Source organism: Sphaeramia orbicularis, chromosome 21 (assembly GCF_902148855.1).
Source record: "Sphaeramia orbicularis chromosome 21, fSphaOr1.1, whole genome shotgun sequence".
In the NCBI taxonomy this organism is placed as follows: Eukaryota; Metazoa; Chordata; class Actinopteri; order Kurtiformes; family Apogonidae; genus Sphaeramia; species Sphaeramia orbicularis.
This window is the reverse complement of record NC_043977.1, coordinates 19,234,758-19,256,970: the sequence shown is the minus strand read 5'-3', so window position 1 is coordinate 19,256,970 and position 22,213 is coordinate 19,234,758. Positions and strand designations below refer to the sequence as shown.

The following is a 22,213-nucleotide window of genomic DNA, read 5'->3' as shown; positions in this document are numbered from 1 at the left end:
TAGGCATGAAAAAAACAAAACAAACAAAAAAAAAGTCAATAGATTTTTTTATGAACCTATTTTTCATGGGGTTACAAAAATGTCCACTGAGCTGGACACCATGTGTTTAATTTTAGAAGCACAGAAACATGTATTTACTTATATACTGTGTGGAAACTATGAACTAAAAACATTTTTAATGCTGCTAATCTGATGTTTTCTCACATTTTAACATACCTGCATGAGGATAATATGCAAAATAAATAAATAAAAATAAAAAATAAAAACCACAACTTTTTGTTTAAGAACAAAACTGTTAATTGCAATATAATAACAATTAGCTATGCTTTACATGTTATTGCAGATCAGGTTTACCTAGAACAGCAAAGTTGCAGTAACAGTATGAATTGCAGTGTATGGCATGATGCCACTGCGTTGGCTGATATGGAACTAAAACAACAAAATCCATGAATATACAAGTGAACACCTTTGAACAGCTGTCCACTGTAGTGACCACTATGCATGAAAGGATTAAATACACGTTCACTCTTCTTATGAAATGATTGTGACAATACAATTTTTTTTTCTAAAGTGCACCTGGGACTCAGTATGTATGACTGCACCTGATCATATGTGAGACTGATGTGTATAAATAGGAATAAAAACAAGAATGTGTCTGAAAATGAAATTATTCCATCTTTATGGACAACAGTGTAGCTATATAACAACCATGAATTTAATTATAATAAACAGGCAACTCTTTACTGTGGGATTTATCATATCATAGCATGTGAAAAACACTGAAAGTAATTTACCAAAACAGAATATACCATGTTGAAGGGTTTTAATGTTAAAAATGCGGTCTTTAGTCACTCAACAGGAAGCTGCGTTTTCCGGAAGATGGTGCTATTTCTCCATTTTGGCTTTGCACGGTGATGCACTGCACCTACAGGAGCTCTGGTTTTAAGTTCTTACACTTCTTTTTTTTTTTAATCTGTGTTACTGCTGAAGGTTTACAGGAGTCTGAGTGAGGGGTGAAATTCTGCAGATGCACGAAGGGAGGTCTGTCAGCATCACAATTAAGAACCTAATGGTTGTTTTTAATGAGTCATGATCTTAATAGATGAGCTATATTTGGTTAAACATCCTTGTCTTGAAGTCAGATGGTTTATTTTTCCAGAAGTGACCCCTGGTGTTATGTTAGAATCTGTATACCCTTAACAACAGCTGCTTGGTCTTTGTGTTGACACAGGTGGTTAGTACTGGATGGGAGCTGTCCAAGGTCCTGAACCATCACCCTACTATTACTGCTGGTGGTGCTGATGCTGAGGGGACTAACAAACAGCAAAACAAAAGCATCTCCAAAGAGTTGAGGCCAGTTCTGGTGTCTCTGTCTGTCTGTATGTCTGTCTGTCTTCCTTTATGTGTGTGTTTGTCCGTCCTCACACACGGCTGTTATTTATCTCTGTTACGTAATCGTGTGAGGCGCGCGCTTACGAGAAATCCTGCTTGCATGTGAGAAAGAAAATGGTTTAGGATGTGGGGGGTTGTTATCCCTTTCTCAGTGATTCATAATCTGTTAGAACACCCACCAAGCAACTCTTAAATACATAACATGTCAAATAATGACCCTTTGTAATGTTAGACAACTTTATGTTCTCATAGGAATGTAATATTCAATGCCCCTCCTCTTTTTTTTTTTTTTTTTTCCCATTCTCTGTATCATTCCCCTCTTTCTCCTCGCTTACAACCCTCCCCACTGTGTCTTCTCCTCTTCATTTTCCCTCCACTCTCTCTGTCGTCTCTTTATCCCCGACAATAACAACATTTGGCCACGAGTCACCAAGCTCATTCGTTCCCATATAATCACATGAATGCCTCCTCTCCACCCTCTCCACCCCCCCCTCTCTCTGGATGGGAATGGTTTAACCCGTTATCCACACAGAGAGACAGCGAGCACAAAGGAAGAGCATATACTGTGCGTTTAGAGAGGCTATAACAGGATGTATGATGTAAACATGGACTAAAAAAAAGGAAAAAAAAAACAAAACAAAACGCAAGGCTATATTTCCATTTCTAGTCTCGCAGGTCCATTATTGGTGTTCAATATTAGATGAGGTAGCAGCTAACAACACCGCATCTGTCTGGACACCGACAACAGAGACACTCAAAGAGGCAAGGAGTGAATGGAAGGAAAGAGGAGTTGAGCATTATCTCCGCTCCAGGGTGTTTTTGGAGTTGTATGGGGGGTTTTTTTGTTTGTTTTTTGGGGGTTTTTTTTGGACTGAACCCTCTTCACTGAGATCATCATGTTGGGTTCTCCAAGCTGACCGAGCAGACAAGTGGACATTTTCTTCTTTCCTTTAATTTTTTTGGACAGAGGGGATGATACAAGGAAAAAAGACGTGAATATGTTGCATTTCTGAGGTGAGTGAGTTTTCTTTGTTTACCTCAAATTACAGCATAAACCCTGTTTTTTTTTGTGTGTGTGTGTGTTTTTTTTTGCTCAACTAGGTCAGGGCGCAGCGAACCAATAAAGTAGCAGGGGTTTTTTGTCCTGTTTATTTCTTCATGTCTAATAACAAACAAAGAACCATCAATAATCCCAACATTAAAACGATCCCCGGAAGCCAATTATATCCCTAAGAGCCTCATAGCCATCACTGTAATGTCCTTTGAAAATTAGACACAGTAGAACAGTATCTGAGCTCTGCTATTGTTTTCCTTCTATTGTTTTGATACCGTTCCTTTACCGAACATTTGATAGGTTTACCACGAGACCGAAACACTTCCAGACCTCTTAACGGTAGCGGATCACTGACAGGCAGATGAATCCTTCATGATGCGTGGTAATAAATAATGTAAAAGACTAAACTCTGAATTTGATACCCGTGTGCATAATTGGGTTGGACAACGTGTAAACACTGGGGCCCGAATTGATTAGCGCTCACAGAAAGTCACGTGTTCACCCCAATTGTACACACAGTCTATCTATCTATCTATCTATCTATCTATCTATCTATCTATCTATCTATCTATCTATCTATCTATCTATCTAAAAATGTAAACTTAAAGGGTGTATCTCTTAATTTACAGTATTGCATCCATCTCTCTAACAGTATTTAATCTGCAAAGCAAAAAATAATAATAATAATAACAGAGCGAGGATGAACATTTCCTTCCCTATCTGTCTTTACTCCTCCTCTGTTCTTCAGAGTACAGTAATAGCACATGAAACATCTTTATAATTAGTAGTTTTCCTGAGCAAAAAGAAGTAATTACAGGCAGCAAGGCAGTTGAGCTAAGTGTGCAGGCATTTTTTTTCTTTTATGTCTTTTGTTAAACATGCAGATGCTGTCTTTGTACAATACAGTAATGCTATATGGAGAATGGGAAAAGCTTGAACCTGCCTGTTCTTTCTCTCTCTCTCTCTATCTGTTCATTCTGCAGTTAAGTACAACCATTATTTAGATATGAATTGAAAGCAATCTTTAGTATAAGCTGCACCGCTGTCTGTATGTGCTCCATTCTGTATTATGTTTAGATAAGTATTACTGTATGTTAAGAAGCTAAAAGAGGCATAAACAGTCAAAAAATAGACTTAAGGTTCTTTATATGTTGGGTTATATAATTGTATAGTGCATAAAAGACTACAGTGAAATACATAAGAGTGGAAGGAGTAGAGAGTATGAGGCCGCTATGGTGAATCTCCTCCAAAACTGCAGATTATGAGGAACATTTCGGCCTTTTCCGAGCATGAAAAACGACCGGGTAGTGTCTGTCAAGAGAAGTAAAATTACTGAGCTCCCTTGAGATATAACACAAGGATGTGGAAGTTGTATAGCATTTGGAAAGAGGATGCTCAGGACAGGAAGATGCATGAATTAGATAAAATGGAAACTCTGTAGCTCTAGTAAATGTCTCCTTTTGTTGGGCTGAGTGCACCGGTGTGACTCCTACAAGGTAGTTCTTTTCAAGACTCAGCTTCAGTTTAATTATTTTCTTGGCTAAGCTTTGAGAATGTAAAATTGAGTGAACAATACCCGTATGTTTGGGTTAATAACTCGATGAACCAGATGTTGAAAGAGGAGAAGTACTTGGTGTTCTTATCAGATAAAGTGTCACTAACCGAGGTCTTTTTTCTTTTTCAACAACGTCGACTTCTGCAGACAAACACCTGTGTTCAACTGGTGTTCCTGCTGCAAAATGTGATGCTTTGCGTTCACAGTTGGGGGTTTTACATATTCTCCCTAAATGTTGCATCAGTTATAGATGATACTGTCCCAAATTGTCCAAAGAGTCTAGCTATTTCAACAGCAATTTTCTGGACGCAAACTTATTTCTATAATAGCCTTTGTCGCTCTGTCTGAACTATTGTATATTAACCCTTTCATACATGAATTATGAGAACCTTAATGGGTCAAAACACAGTAATATCCTGTCAGAGAGCAAACTTAAATTGATTGCCATTCCAACATTTATTTCAATAGCAACAAGCTCGTTGTTTTGGATAATCCCTAATAATCCAACTAAAGCAAAAATGAATTTAAAAGTAAAAACGTGCATCAAATTGTGTCTAAAATGTCCCATCAGAGAGATTTTTAATACCGTTTTTTGACCCTAATCCAGATATTTTTCCCAGGTGTTTTTATTCCTCTTTAGGCATAAAAAAACAAACAAACAATGTGATTGAAAATTTTTTTATGAACCTATTTTTCATAGAGTTGCAAAAATGTCCACTCAGCTGGACACCATGCATTTAATTTCTGAAGCAAAGAAACATGTATTTACTGATATACTGAGTGAAAACAATGATTTTTTTTTTAATGTTGCTAATCTGGTGTTTTGTCACATTTTAACATACTCTAATATTAGTTATTACTCACTTTATGGAGATAATATACAAAAAAAAACCTTTTTGCTTAATAAAAATGGTTAATTACAGTCTATTAACAATAACAAGCAATTGATCTACTCTCAAACATGTTACTGCAGATCAGATTTATCAAGAACAGCAAAGTTACAGTAATGGTATGAATTGCAGTGTATAGTATGATGCATAGGTGTCCACTTTGTTGGCTGATATGGAACTAAAACAATAAAATCCATGAATATACAAGAGAACAGCTTTGAATAGCTGTCTACTGTAGTGACCACTATACATGAAAGGGTTAATAACTCAGCGTTTGAAAATGCAGTTCTTCATAATAAAATTTAGTTTCAAGTAATGAATGAATAGCAAAGAAACAGGATGAGAATGAAGAGGCCGACCATGCGTTTCTGCACAAGCTGCACTAGAATGTAGACTACTCCACTGAAAAGTCAATGTATAAGTGTCTGAGAAGGCCCACGTCCTTTGCCTTGCTGCAAGTTATATAACCATAACCAAGAGCCAAGAGCCTCCGATTTAGGACCTTAGCCAAACTGACAGGCTCAGTTGATGAGAAGTCTGGCCAGAAGTCAAAAACTCTTGTCTCCTTATGGCGTTTTTCCTTTTTGAAGTTGACTAAAATGGTGAAATTTAAGTTGGGTTAATATTTCAGTTTCACGGTTTTGAGAAAGTTACCCGATGTTTTTTAATAAGTATAGGAAAAAATACCATAAATGTCTATCATTGGTTATTGCATTTGTGATTTTTGTGTTTTTATTTTGTCCAGCTACCTGTCAAATCTTTCAAAGAACTGTTTTCTTCATGACTCAAGTCAGATAAAGTCAAATGCTAAACAGACTTTCATCTATATCACAGGTGTCAAACATGCAGCCCGGGGGCCAAATCCGGCCCGCCAAAGGGTCCAATCCGGCCCGTAGGATGAATTTGTGAAATGTAAAAGTTACACTAAGATATTAACAGTCAATCCTTTTATTTTAGTGCCCATATGAAGCCAGACTTTAGTCTTTAGTGGATCAGATCAGTAAAATACTATCATAAAAACCTGCAAATAATGACAATCCCAAATGTTTCCTCTGTTTTAGTGTAAAAAAGTGAAATTCCATGAAAATGTATAAATTTACAAACCAGCCTTTCACAGAAAATATGAAAAACTAGAAATGTCCTAAAAGAACTAAGTGCAACTTTACTAATAATCTGCCATTTACTAAAATATTTTGTAAATTTGCAGATCCATTGTGATCTGTAAGTTGTAATGCACATTTACAAATGATAAGCAGAGGCAAAATAGAGTTAAAATTGCACTTATTTTTCATAATAAATTTCAGTTTTTTCATGGTTGTTGATGTTATTCACATTTTTAAAAGGACAGTTTATAGATGTAAACGTTTCCATAATGTAACTTTACTTTTTTCACTATAAAACACATTGAAATGTTTGGAGTTGACATTATTTATGTATTATTATGTTATTAATTTACTGGTCCGGCCCACTGCAGGTCATATTGGGAGGATATGACCCCTGAATTGAAATGAGTTTGACACCCCTGATCTATGTAAAAGGTATAACTCATGCGTTGCTTATGCTCACTGCGCAGTGCTATGACATGTGGTTATGTAAGTATATAACATAAGGCAAAAAGACTTAGACTCAAGACTGAGCGCAAAACATCTACTGGAGCTTCTCCATCTGAGAGAACCAGTCTGCAACAGGCCTCCTGGTTTGTTATACATCAAAGAAGAAAAGATGAAGGGGTGGTTAAAGTGAGCAGACAAAGAAAGAGTGTGGAAAGGCTATCAGAGCAATAAAGAGAGAGGGCGAAGGGAAAGGAGAAAAAGGAAAAAAAAGTGGGCAAGGATTAGACTTACAGAAAGTAGGAAAATGCGAGAACAAAAAGCTTTAATAAATCAGCACAAGTAAAGGAGAAAAGGCGAAACGAGGTTTAAACAGATCGTAACGTTAAAGGAAATGAAGCAATAGAGAGAAGAAGAGGAGAGGAAAGAGGGAAAGTCAATCGTAATCCTATTAATAAACACCAGGGCTGACCTTCCCAGTGGCGTATACTTCCATACATACACATTCTGGTTTTAAGTAGTGGTTGGATCCATTTCTGCTTATTATTCCACAGATAAATGGTATTAATGACTAGAGCAATCTAAATGTTTTCATGATGCACTAAATGTATGTTGAGGATGTTGCTAGTGTAATGAGGACAGTGTCAGGTTGGGAGCCACTAGTTTCAACCAGATCTGACTCACAGAGTGTAAAAGCCTCCAGGCAATGTGTCTTATCTGCGTGTGTCTGTGCTTGACTGTCATGGTGGTTTGTAGCTGAAAGTCTGTCCTGTCCATGTCACATTCGCTAATGTGTTACGTGGGAGACGCAAACACTGTCATGCAAAATGTATGCGCGTGTTCAGTCGCTGAACTATTATATTTATGTGCATATATTGTGTTTACTGTTACGTACGGGCTGTTGACTCGTCTAATGAAGCGCGATTAATGAAAAAAGTCTGTGTTCGGTAAGAGTCGCTGTTTTGTCGTGAGTCGATGCTTTCAAGTGAAAACCTCATCAAGGGTTTTGTGAAAATCAGTGCAGAGTCCTGTAACAGCTACAGTTGAATGCAGTAATTCAGGACAAGTCTACAGAGAGACAGAGCTGTGAGTTGCATGGCTAATAGAAGGAATGAATGAAAGAAAGAAGGATTTATACAGAGGGGCTGTGTGTACAGTTGGGTGCGTTAATGTATGGACCACAGTCTTTAGTCCTGTCTTCACACAAACTTCAGCTAAATTTACTGTGGAGTTTTTGGCTGGTAGTGAGAAGTCCCACAAGTCTGATCCTGTTTTACACTAAATGTTAAAGACCTTTATGAACACCTTTCACTGCTTTACCTCCGTTTGAAAGCCATGCTAATGAACGAAACTAAAAAAAGTTCAGTTGAATAAAGTGTAAAAATGGCAAAATTATCCTGTCTCCACCTGGATTTAATAAGGTCTTTCCATTGCAGTTTTGCGTAATATGCCATTTGCCAGCGCATAAAATTTTAATCGAAAAATGAGACTTTTGGCGAAATTGCCGTTTTTCCATTTGGTAAATTTTTATGCACAGGTTATATTTGCTTAATTTGAGGGTCAATGGAAAAGCAATTTATGATGATTAAATGTTTTAGGCATTCAATATGAAAGCAATTTCCTTTTTTTTTTGGTTTACAGTGCACAGTTTTATCTCTGTTGCCATTACAGTCACAAGCACAGTAATTTCTGAAAACAGTCATTTTCCCTCCACACAATGTGATATTTTTATGCTAGTTAAAATAACCATCCCCACTGATGGACTGATGGATGAGTGTTAGCCCTCCCAAATGATTCTTCCGATTTTACAAAAGCAGTGCATTTTCAGGTAGACCTATGGGATTTTAAAGTATACAAGGCAAAACTACACTCCATGTATCAGTACTATGGAGTGTAGAATAACATTTCTGTTACAAAAATGTGTTTACATTGGTCTTCATGTATGCTTCTAATCCACTGACACTTGACACAAAACTGAAAGTGTAATGTAAAATATAACATGATAAACTTTCATACATTTAAACATACAGTCGTGGAAACAATTATTAGATCATCGAAAGTCATTAAAAACAATGATTATGCAATCAAGTACCAACTCCTGTGTGTATCATGTGACTAAAACAGACAAAAACAAAAACATGGAATGCCTAAAAGCACTGTTTTTGTCAGTACAACGCCATAGATATTGATATAAGGGCTTAAGTGATTTTGATTATCAAGAAAGCCAAGATTATCAAGAAAACCATGGAAAATGGATAGATATCAGCTTTGAAATTAAACTCTTATAAGCTATTATTGTTGTTATCATTGTCCAAACAAATGTACCTTAAGTTGTACCAGGCATTAAAATGAAAAAGAAATTTAAAAAAACAAGGGGTGGTCTAATAATTTTTTCCGTGACTGTATATGATGAATTTTTTTTTTTTTTTTTGTGTTTGTTTCTGTGGCACAAAACTGGCATGACAATAAAACCCAAAATAAATAGACAGCATCAGCATCAACCTAAGTGTCAAACTCAAAATTATACAATTTGTACTTCGCTAATTTATATTATTGTTTCACCCACAGCATGTTGTGTGAAACAAAGGAAGATAAAAGCTGTCCTCTCTGGCACCTTGCTTTATTCGAAGAGAATTAGCTGCAGTGTTCTGGTGTGGAACTGTAAATTCACAGTTGTATTTTTATCTTTGTTTATGCGTTCTCACTTTTACTTGATGTGGTAATTAAAAGGTCATGGAAACATTGGATTGTTATCCTCTGTGCAGACAAACATCTCAGTGGTTTTGTGTTTGCATGTACTTATAGCTTATATCTCTACTGTGAGCACAATGATAAAATTAGCAAAAAACATAGCCGTAATTGGTAAAATGAGAACTATACTTGATAAATATTCATTTCTTATACTATATAATTCTATCATTCTTCCATACCTAAATTATTTTTGCAGAAATATGGGGAAACAACTACTATGCAAATATTCATCCTATCTTTTTACTTAAAAAAAAAAAAAAGGCAACAAGATTTATTACTAATGCAGATTTTTATGCACCAACAAACTCTATTTTTACAGAGCTTAACTGACTGAAAATGCATGATCTTGTTGACCTTAATACAGTGGTAGTGATGTACAAGGCACACAATTATCTTCTCCCTCGTTCCATCCAGGAGATGTTTGAATGTAGGAAAAGTCAGTATATAGCCTCAGAGGAAATGGCATTTTTAAAAAAGCTAAGGCAAGAACAAATTAAAAAAAAAAAAGTAGATGTATTTCTGTTAGAGGGGTTAATCATTGGAATGACCTGGAAGATCGATTAAAACAGTCTAAAACAAGTACAACTTTTAAAAAGATGTACAAATCAACTATTATTCAAAAATATAGAGGTCAGGATTGACTAAAGAAAATACTTGTTCAAAAGACTAAGGATTAATATTGGTAGTTGAGATAAGGGCGTGATTTACCTGAATTAAATTAAATATGTTTTCTCTTCTGTCGTATATTTAGCAATGATTACACTGAAAATGTTTTTGTTTGTTGGTTTTCATGTGGAAAAACTGTGTTAATTGTAAATAGGTTTAGGCAAAATAAGTCTGAACTTCAGCCTAAACCCTTTTGGTCACTTTGCATATGGAACAATGGATATGTTGGGTTTTGTCTGTTGTTTAAAGTAATTAATGACCGAATAAACTACTATTACAGTAATGCAAAGTGAATCCTGTGTTCAGTTTAGCAGCATTTTCATTATCCTACTTCATAAATTCTACTTACATGCAATAATAATGGTCTACGCCTCAAGCTGAGCCACTGGGTTTCTTTGCTTAAAACTAATAAGTAATCAGCATAATTGAAATAATGTCATATGTAATAATATTGGTGGATATAACCAAAACAGGGCCCATCTGGTGCATAATGTGTACTGTAATATAGAGATAATATGTTTTACAGTATGGTACTGAAAAGTTTTATTTACAAAAGTAGAAAATTGGAATAAGACTAATGTTTGCTCAACTCCTCACAGCCGCTGTGCATCGCACTTGCAAACCTCCTAAGCCTTGAAATGAAAAAAAAAAAAAGTCTTTCTCTTTGTCAATATTTTCTGAAAGTAGAAATGAAGAGGAGCCTAGTGCTTTTAAAATGCTAAATCTGGCATCCCTTCCTAAAAACATTCCAGACCCTGTAAATGCTTGACATTTAGGTGCAGTTTAACAGTTTTGCTTACTTCATACTTCTAGCGCAGGTTTCTGTCGTGATAGTGATCCTTTATTACAGTGGTTTCCAACCTTTTTTGGCTCGTGACCCCATGTTAACATCACAAATTTCTGGCAACCCCAGACATTCAAAACGCAGACATTTTTTTTGCTAAAATTAATTTGTTTTTGATCATGTAATAGTTTGCTATACTATGTTGCAAATAAACGTTAATTTTAGAAGAAATTTAGTCTATATAATGTATATTATTATGGATGGAGGCAGAAAAGCCAGGTGTAGATTACTGCACAAAATGAGAATTTTATTTTCCTTGGTCAGAATATGTACAGTCAGTCCAACTTGGATTTACAAGGCTGACAATTAATAGTGAACAAACAAGAACTCAAACTATGAATTATAAAAGAGCTGCAGCATCTGAAACTGACCACAATGAACATTTGACAGATAAACAGTACCACGGTGCTGCAGTTTCAGCTTCACAGTTTGTCATGTCTTTTATGCATTGGAATTGTCTCTCAGCACGCACCATATATTTTTTATTAGTAAATTTTTATTTTTATTTTTATCAATCACTAGAAATTTCAGGCAACCCCATCTGAATTCCAGGTGACCCCATGTGAGGTCTCAACCCCAAGGTTGAAAAACACTGCTTTATTATGTCTAGTGCACTGGCAATGACTGAGGAGGGATAATTTTATGTACAGTTTGTTGTTTGCTCTGATTTGCTTTGCTTTGTTCTGTTTTTTTGTTTTGTTTTGTTTATTTTTTTGTTTGTTTTTTTTTACTCTGGTGCTAGCTGCAATTGATTTACACCTATGCTTACTTAAGATTTCTGTCAGGACCATTCAGCACTGCACTTGTATTATACTGAAAAAAACGTCAATAAAAAGATCTTGATAGACAAAAAAATGCTAAATCAGTTTCATCTTTTTATAAACAGATCTAAAAAAATCAAATGCAATGGCCAGTATGTAAACGCTTGTGAAATTACACAGCGCTGAAATGGGACAAGTGATATGTGCAGGATTGAAGACAAATTTAACTAAAGGGAGGGCCTAAAGGGAGTCTAATGTTTAGCAAAAGAGACGAGACAAAGAAAAGAAGTGCTTGAAAGCCGCTGGGAGATAAATGATGTTGAAAAAAACGGTTGAAGAAAGAGAGACGGTGAAAGACAGAGAATGAGCAGTAATCTGATGAAAGCCTCTTTACTCTGTTGTCACCTCACCTTCAAGCCACAAGCAATGACCAAAGGCTTAGAGAAGGATCAATGCTTAGACTGCCAACATACCATGCAAACACGCACACACACATGCATACACCCTTCACTAAGACCACCAAGGCAACATGTGATTATACACATTTTATTCACTTTACCGTTTCATGAGCAGTTGGTTTCACTGGTGACTTTATAGGTGAATAAATGGATGAAAGCCAGTGATTAAACAGTCTCCGGACCTACTTTCTGTCTTGGTGTTTTGTTTTTGTGTTGTTAGATGTGGGTATCTGAAGACATCTCAATAGACTCGCAGCTCAAAGTAGAGGAAGGAGAGTGCGAGGAGAAAGTTAATGATTTCTTTGTTCCCATACAAATCACCCTGCTGTATTTAAACCTAATGACCCAGGTCAAGGCTGTTTCACCACCAGAGTCCTTCAGATAGGCTTTATTGTACAGCTAAAAAAAAAGGAAAGAAATAACATAATAAAGGCCTGATAGACTGAGCAGACAAACTGATTGAGATGCAGATAATAAATATGAACTAAAACTGGAAGCAACAAACCTCAAAAAACCCCGCCCCTTGCATGTATTGTAGTTTATTTCAGCATTGATCCAGCTGATGTCGTCATGTCAATGCATGTGGTGAATCAGCTGTGTCGATATGTGTGCTAAGTTTGAAGTAAATTGAAACAAAATCCATGTTTTTATAGACATTTGAAATTTCGCCCATTATAAGTAAATGGGTGGGGGAAAAAAATTTAAAAATTCATAAAAAATTATAACTTTGACCTATTTTTCCCAAAATATAATGACATCTATTCTGGGTCACTGGCAATCTATAAACCCAAATTGGTATGAATTCAATAAATAGTTTTGCTGCTACAGACATTTGAAATTTCACCCATTATAAGTCAATGGGGGAAAAAAAAGATTAGAAAAATTCATAAAAATTAAAACTTTTACCTACTTTTCCCAAAATATAATGACATCTATTCTGGGTCACTGGCAATTTATAAACCCAATTTGGTATGAATTCAACCAATAGTTTTGCTGCTACAAACGTTTGAAATTTCACCCATTATAAGTAAAAGGGAAAAAAAAGATTTTGAAAATTCATAAAAAATTTGAACTTTGACCTACTTTTCCCAAACTCTAATCAGATCCATTCTGGATCACTGGTAATCTATAAACCAAATTTGGTATGAATTCAACCAATAGTTTTGTTGCTAGAGTGTTAACAAACAAACAAACTAAACCAAAAACTAGAAGCACTCGGAGAGTGCAGACCTCTGCCAAGGCAGATCAGTGGGCCCCCGTGGCCCCCCCACCCCCAATCACCACCAAAATTTAATCATTTGTTCCTTGTGCCAGTATCAGCATTTTGTGAAATTTTCATCCAAATCCATCCATAACTTTTTGAGTAATCTTGCACACAGACAACCAGATAAACCAACGCCGACAAAAACATAACCTCCTTGGCGGAAGTAACAATACCCCTTGCCTCCCCTTTGGTGGGTGGGGTAAAAAGTAGTGACCAAACATATACATAAACTTAATTCAGTTTCTGAAATGCTGTTCATTTGCATATGTATTGGACAACAAAAGTATGCAAACAATTCTTTTAAAATTGCTTCTTTCATCAGTGGTTCTATGTCTTATGCAGCTTTTCAACACAAAAGTAGTTTAGAACTATTGCCCCAAGGAATGCAAATTATAATTCACTGCATGCTTTTACTGTCAACATTTGTTTACGCGTATATAACACTGAATTTTTCAAATTTAATTCCAACGCCAAAAAAAAGAGAGTATGATGTGATCAAGGTACTAAAGAAATTAAAGACTGAATGAAAGGAAATTAGTTCAGAGGCAGCAGAGGAGAAGCGTGGATTCCGCTGACTAGCATTTCTTGAACCTGCAAAGAAAAGCACCAACCATCTGTTGTTATCTGTAAACGAATGACCATTAACTGCTTACACCATTGATATGCAACACTTACATTTGCTGTACAAACAGCTTTAATGCCGAAGCCTCAGCTTAAGCCATCCAGCTGAATAAAGATGCAGTCGTGGCATTTCCAATAAAACAGTGTTATCTGTGCCTCGCTCGTTACTATGCCAACTGTGGTGACCTGAAACTAGTTCAGTGTAACTGCAGAAGCATGAAAAGAAATAGTTCTGCAGTTAATTACTGTATTTTTAATGTTTTTTTTTATCATCCATTGGCTTTTCAATTCTTAAAATCATTCATAAAACGTCACACGAACAATCATAGACTACTGCAATGCAAGTAATTGATGTTTTGTCACACAAATGTTATGGTTTCAATCACTGAATGTGCAAAATACATGGTATCCTGCACATAAATCCCTTAAAAGCTGGAATAAATTAGTGTATTTTGACCATTTAATTGATATTTGGTGTTTTTTGACAGTAACTGGCAGATGTGTGGAGCTTTACTGTACATCATGACATCATCACAGAGCTCATCTTCTAAATAAAGATTGCTGCCCCTTAAGGATGTCACGGTGGCTCTGAGATAATCCGGTATCCCAGTGGTCTGACAGAGCATGTGAGATTGGTCTCTTTCATTTTTTTCTGTCGTGTCAAATTTATCTTGAAACCTGTCTTTATGCTCTCCCAGTGCCATCACACACACACACTCAGCGTCTCACTGATGGGAGATGGGCTTGATGGAAACGCTGTCATCCTGTTAGCAATCATGACATCAGCACCACTGTTATGCATTGTCACATGCACAGGAATGCTGTCCCTCTTTGACTCCTTAAACTGGTGTCAAATCAGAGATGGGAAGCTGCCATCAGACAGAAACCATGACATTATTTCCACAGTTTCAGCATCATGCTTCTAAATCTTGCTATCACAGCTAAATATGCTCCTGCTACAGGCAATCATTAGCAATATAACAGTAAAAATTAGCACCAATAATGACGGGAGTTGACTGATATCAAGCTAGTTTTATAGTACATTTTTGCTGATATGTTTAACCCATAAAGACCCACTGCCACTTTTGTGGCAATTCCCAAATGATTTTTTTTCTCTATATTTAACATTTCTGAAGGGATTTGTCACTATTTATTATGAAATAATCCTCTGTATTTTATATTTTTCCAGTGAAAATCAGGTATTTTCCCATATTTAATTCAATGACCATATGAATGTTCATAAAACTCAGACTGAACTTGAGGGTTATTATACCAAAAACAGATAAAACTGAAGAAAACGTGACTTTTTCAGTCAAATATGTCATTAACTGAACATAAAACAAGTGTCTGCGGCTGCTGTTATTTATCAAACTCCATGGGTTTTACCGGTGAATCAATGTTGTAGAAGATGACAATGTTTCCATGGTAACTATGGAGAATCTGAATATCCAAATGGGTCATATCTGATGCTTATGAAAAGACAACAAACTGTATTTTACACTAATTATTTACATGTATTGATATGATTAATGAATTAACAGGTATTAAACATTTTGTATCAGTAGATGTATTTGTTGCTGGTAGATGCTTGGGTTTTTATGGGTTAATATAGGTCAGATACATGTAAAAAATAAACAAACATATCCATCTGACTTGGGGTGAAATAGTAGAGTAAAAATATACATATATGTTATAGGTTAAACGGTTGTGTTCGGAGATCTCGTCTCTAACATCTTGTTGACCTCTCCAGAGTAAAAGCTTGATACAGTATCAGTAATAGCTTAAGTGGCATTAGGAACAGTGACCTCTAAGACATTTCACTTAAGGTTAACTGGGTTAATTCCCTGCCCTGCTTTAACCTACTGAACTATATCCCACTGAACGGCTGCCCTCACAAGTTGAAATGCAGCACCCTCACACAAATTGTATGATGAAAAAAACTTTTGTATGACATTAGTTGCAGCCATAATCAGGTTTGTGGTCAAGTAGAAAGAGGTAAGTATTCCAAGGTACATTTAAAAATCAATATGTCCAATCTCTTTGTCATACCAGGAGAGAGGCTGGTCCATTTAGAGTAAAACACTTCAATCCATGTGCTAGCTTTCAGACGTTTAGCTTTACTAAAAGACAGATTCATCAAAATACTAATTTGAATTATTTTATGTCATTAAATGTCAGTAGCAGCCTATACCCAAATATTACCTGGACAACATTAAAGGGGTTCTATGTAGTAATGATATTTCAAACTCTCAACAACAGGGAGAAGTCTTGTATCAGAACACATTTAGGATGACCAAAAACCACCAACAGACCAATGCTATGTGGGTGCTTCTATAAAAATTGGTCCCTAAAAACAGGACATGGGGGCTAAAAATTCAAACCAGATGTAGACTAATGTAACGAAGCAAGTTTTGCAAGCACTTTGGGTCTATTTTAAATATAAATATTTACTGAGATAAAAGAGAAACAATTTTTCTGATAAAACACATTTTTGTATTATTTTTATATTATTCTCATATAAGAATCTGCATGTAACACTGTAAAAAGGACATGAAAATTACATGCTACTATTTTTTCAAATATCTTTTTTATTCTCTCATGGGTACATTTTGGGAATTGAATGAATTATAGAAGGCAGGGTGTTTCACAAAAATGACCGCTGTTGCAAAATCGTTCACGATTTATTTGTGTTTAAATGGGCAGGTTCCGCGTGTAATGCCAGTGGACACGGTGGGTTACAAACGAAACCTGGAATGAGACTGCAGAGTGATAAAAAAACCTGCATGTCTGGATTAGAAAAAACACTAGGATCCTCAAATTTAACACAGTACCTTTATTTATAGCAGTATATAAGACCATTTCAAGCCATGTTTCCCAGATCAAATGCACTGACACCTAGGTAGCTTTTCCTGTCCCAAATTTGGTCCTATTTTTGGTCCCAATATTTGATTAAAAATTCATTAATTTGGTGATGGCTCAGAGAAAGAGTATAATTTTTTGCATCTACCTGAGGTCATCATTAGGTACATCCAGGGGGAAATATGTCTAAATTTCTCTTTTATTATTGGGTTTAAAAAGCTGGTAAAATGCCAGATACCAAAATAAAACTCAGTTTCATAGAAAGACCCATGTATCCAATGACTGTATCATTCACTGAATAAAGTAAAAATCTGATTGTTTACACACATCTGTATTATGGTATCATCAAGTTTTCTTCTTCAAAGTAAAATTCATAACTGTGTATTTTGTCAGTCGGTCAAACTAACACAGTGTCTTATAATCTTAATGTGCTGTGTCTGCTGATAGTTATAGCTCTGTTAGCTTAGCTCTGTTTTTAGACGAAACAGTAAAACCACAAATCCCCTCCATTTTCTGTAAAGTTTGTGTTGTCAATGGCTGCGACAAACATTTGTTTGGAATCATCCAAACTAGTTCAGAACTGTCACAGTTCAGTCTGAACTGTGGATCAACAATCGACAACTTAGCAAAGATAATAACAACATATGATAACTTTCATTTTTCATGTGATTTCATTATCAAACTTAGTAATTGTCATAGTTTCTTAGTAGTTCTCATTCCATATCATCACTTTCTGTTACTTTGGTCAAAGGCACTGTTGTGTTAGTTTTTGTTGCCATGGGAGACCGGCAGAGTGACTCACTACTCCCTCTAGTGGTCGCCCAAGTATATGAATATATTCAGTTCATATGTGTACAATCCAATACTTTGGCATCTTTGGCAGACCTCCGAAGCTATTCATTCTAAACACTCTACTGACAATTTTACATTACTTTTTTCGATATTTGAAAATAAAAATACTACATATAGCTCCTTTAAAACTTAAAGCCGGTTTGTTTAACTTGTTTGTAAAAGCGGAGCATAGGCAAAGAAATAAACTATCTCTATGATCCTCTGATTTCTGCTAAGTCAGACCTACTTTTTTGAGTTAACACTTTAGGTTTGTTTGTTGTTTTCTACAGACACAATTTTGTAAGAGGCTGATTTATAGTCTCCTAAATTTTCTTTCATCTTTTCTTGCTTTTTCCCGTCTGTCTCTCTCTTTCCAAACCTTCCAGTCCACACCCTAGAGAGCAGTGTGTCCTCGTTCTGGTGATGCTCTGTCGCCGCTGCTCAGTGTGGGGCCTCTGAAATATTCATGCTGACACACATACACATACACCTAGAGACACACACTGACCAGAATACATTCATACCCTGCATTTTTTTTTTTTTTTTTTTTTCTTTTCCGAACTCAATTTCCTTATATCAGTAGAAGATTAGAAAATGTAATTCATCTCGGAGCAAGTTTGGGGAGGAAAAGCTACATGTCACTGTAAAGAGGGAGATGTCATTTCTGTTTACTTTTCTCTGAATATAATTAACTTTTATATTAGCATGCAGTCAGAATAAAAATATTGAGTATTTATAGATAAAGCAATTTTTTTAATGCCCTCAGTTTATATACAGAGTATAAAAGACTGGTATCTTTTCAAGCCGCTAACAACAAGATGTAAAAGATCTAAGTAGTATAAATCTGTAAAGTAAACTCACTAATAGAAGCCAGGGGAAAGTATACACTGCGCTGTGAATAGCAAATACAGGTCAAAGATACAGACTGGCGTACAGCAGAGCAAACTCTTATTACAGCACAGGCAGTGTTCAAATATGATCTGTCACCTCAGACTGTCTATTCATGTGGAAAAGAGAAACAGAAGCAAAACTCCAACAGCGAGCACATCAACGCGGAGAAAGGTTATTACACTGCCAGCAGTTTTGATATGTAACCATTACAAACATTATTGGTTTGTCGGGCCAGCAGAGGCATGCACGCAAGGCTACGGTTTATCATGTGAACTGTGATTTGTGTCAGAGGTGCTGTGGTGTGATTCAGCGCTCCGGGCTTTACACCAAGGAGGAAACGTGAGAATATGAAACAACGTTAATTCCTGGTTTCACTGCAGAGTTGAGGTACTAAAGCTGTCAAGAGCAAGCGGTGATTCAGTAAATACTGTTATGCATTACTGAATTTTTATCTTACCTGACATGACACAAAAAAATAGTAGGACTGTAGCACTACACTGGAAAAAAATAATGCTTTTTTTTCTGTAACCTTTAGAGATGCCAGCAGCACCACAAGAGCTGTTGTCTCAAAGTGGTTTTCATTTGTTAGTTTACAAAGTGACATCCTCCCACATGAGATTGTAAGCATGCTTTTATAATTCCATGGGTTGGCTTTAAATGGTTTTAACCAGAAATAGACCGATTCATTAGTCTGGGTAATTAATCTGTGCTGATAGGATGATTTAAAAGCTTTTAGTATCTGCAGAAGTAGACGCTGCTGATATTTTACTGCACAACTGGAAATACAATGCAAAATAACACTTCAAAAGTTTTTTTTTTAACCCTTTAAGAGTTAAAGTTGTATTATTGCCACAAGCAACATAAATGAATGAAACAGACCATAGCTCCACACTGCAAAAATCCAAACCTTACCAAGTGTATTTTTCTCGTTTCTTGTCAAAATATCTCATCTCACTTAAAATAAGACATAATCACCTAAAGAGTAACTTGTAAGTGAGATATAAGAACTTATTTTTAGACAACAGATCTTGAAAATCTTATTGCAAGAAATCTTACCAAGATAATTTTCACTTGTTCCATTGGCAGATTTTTTTTTTTTTTGTGTAATTCAAGATTTTTTTTTTTGCGTAATTCAAATTTGTTTATTGGAACCTCCTAAGACCCACTGTCCACGTTTGTGGACAAGAGATTCACAACTTTATACAAAAAAAAGAAAAGAAAACTGTCCACCACAAAGGACATTTCATAAAAATTAAAAAAAAAAACTGCATCTGAAAAAACTGTTGCATCATAATGTTCCCAATATAGGCACTTATTTAATAAAAAAAAAAAAAAAAAAGCTTGTACTTTGCTGACATTTCCTGGGTCTTAGGAGGTTAAGAATAAGATGAGAAAAAAAAGAAAAACACAAAGAAAACTTCTATGTCAACATGTTCAAAGTTCAATTTTACTAAAAGTTACACAATCCAATATGGCCGCCGTCATGTGACATCACATATGCAAATTAGATGAGTACATTTACTCCCATCATAAACTTTGAGTCATACTCAATATTTTTCTTATTTACAGTATAATTTGATCTCTAAACACTTCCAAGATACAGCTTTTTGAAATCTGGATATCAAAATTGAATCTTAAAAAAAAAAAAAAAAAATCCAGCACCTAAAGGGTTAATAATAACAATACAACCAATGTCTGTGTAAAGACAGTTAGTCCTTGTCTGCATTTTGTCGGCAATGAAATACATCAGATCAGTTATTACGATGTGTGTCCGAATATTTTTGTCCACATACTTTAGTTGAGGGTAGTTTGTTGTTCAGGTCTGCAATTACTGATAGAATTGTTGATGCTCAGTGTTTCAGATTTATTTATGTATTACTTTGACAGCTATCAGTTACGGATAAAATGACACAATTTCCAAAAATACATAATTCATATTGTGCTTAAACTTTGGGGTGATGATACAGCTAATTAAATGACTACTAACTTTTTCCAGCTCCAAAAGTATCATCATTATACCAGCCTTTAAAGTCAATCTCTAGTTGTAGCACCATAGACACTAAATATTCTGCACGATGAAAACTCTAAGAGGATTCTTTGGGGGTGCTACTGCTGTAATGTATGCCCCATCTACTTGCTTTAGAATTGAAATCACACGCCTCCACTTGCAAAAAATGTCGATATATTTAGGAAAGAGCAGTTTAAGTTTAGTGTTGGTTCAGTGGATTCCCTGACATATTGGTGCATTGTAAAGAGGCACTAGTTGAATAGGGTCAAAGGTCAGCACCATTTGCTGCCAGGAGCCTCAAAGAAACCCTCTCGGATTGGCTCTTAACATGCCCGTTCCCATAGAGACAAGTGACCCCCCCCCTTCCTTTTTTACAGGGTCTTTGTAGTTGTTATAGCAACAGACAGGACGTGACATTGTTGCATAATATGTTGAGTTTTTTTTTTTTCCCCTCTTAACTTATTCTGACCCCTTTGGTGGGCAACTTTTTTTTAATAATGTCATCGTGTCATCTCTGTGGGTGTAGCAGTTAGCAGAGGTAGCGTCAGGTTAGTATCAAATGTGAAATGGCAAGATCTGAATGCACTGAACTCATGCATCTTAAGATAAGTGCTGTGCTTTATGTGATATAGTTGGCATGGAGATGAATATTGGCACAGTGCTTGAGAAACTGCTGGAAAATGTTACTAGAGTAGCAGCATTATTGGCTCATTTGCACTGTGGTCTGCTTCATTTTCAAGCACAGAACATGGGTTAATTTATATCTTTCACTTTTTGCATTCAAAGCCAACTAAAATCATGCACATTTGGGAGGTTTTATGCCACTAATATCAATTTGCATCCTTTTTAGTCAGTGTTTTGCAACTAAATGACCTACTACTTTTTCAACATTTAACACAGAGATACAGGGCATACGAAAAAAAAAAAAAAAGCTTATAATTTTTTATTTTTTCTTGCCAGTATTTCTTATCTGGCAAAAACAAAATCCTCTGGCCATCATCATGCTGCCTTGCAAAGCCCTCAGGTGAATTTAAAGTTGATATTTTCAGCATTACTCCCTTTCGACTGCTTTTCAATAACATGCCACCTTCTCCCCTTTGAGAATTTTGACAAGTGAAGATGATTCTCAGAGTTCTGTGGAAGAAAAATTAAGGCAGATGGCAAGGCCAAGGATTTTGATCACATTTCCACTCAGTCATTATTCATGGTAGCAGTGCGGTGGCATCCCTTGTCATGCACTCTCTATCGGATCATTCTCCTGAGTTAGTGTGCCTGTGTTAACAGTCCTCACATCTTCTGCATATTTTTACCAACCACTAGACTGGAGATAGTCTTTTTTTTTTTTTTTTAAAGATTTGCAGATATTTTCTTTAAAAAATTTAGTGCATGACGGCTTTCTGACCAGCACTGAATTGGTGTTTTGTCTGGAACAGATACATCTACTAATATAGAAGCTCCTGCATCAGTGCTTTTCTGTATTGTTTTGCACAACATAGCTTTTATCTCAATTTTTTATTATTTTTTTGCCATGCCCATCTAGAATATTAAGTTGTTTTTAGAAGCTGTACACTGTAAAAAAAATGCTGTGTCAATATTCAGAGTCAAGATATTTTAACCTAGATAGAATATGTATGGCTCTATGGAGAGTAAACCAGCTCTAACAGTAGAGTTAAAAGTCAGTGTAAAGTCAGAGTCAAACTATTTTAACCTAGATAAAGTATGTTTAGCTCTATGGAGAGTAAATCAGCTCTAACAGTAGAGTTAAAAGTCAGTGTAAAGTCAGAGTCAAACTATTTTAACCTAGATAGAGTATGTTTA

The 22,213-nt window shown here is 35.7% G+C and overlaps 1 protein-coding gene across 1 annotated transcript in view; it reads left to right on the top strand.

Annotated features, from left to right (window-relative positions):
• Positions 1-2,256: 2,256 nt before the first annotated feature.
• tmem198aa (transmembrane protein 198aa) overlaps positions 2,257-22,213 on the top strand; it is a 60,898-nt gene continuing 40,941 nt past the window's right edge. Inside the window, exon 1 of the mRNA XM_030123997.1 lies at positions 2,257-2,406. The gene's annotated coding sequence lies outside the window, so the exon portion shown is untranslated. The remainder of the gene's footprint in view (positions 2,407-22,213) is intronic.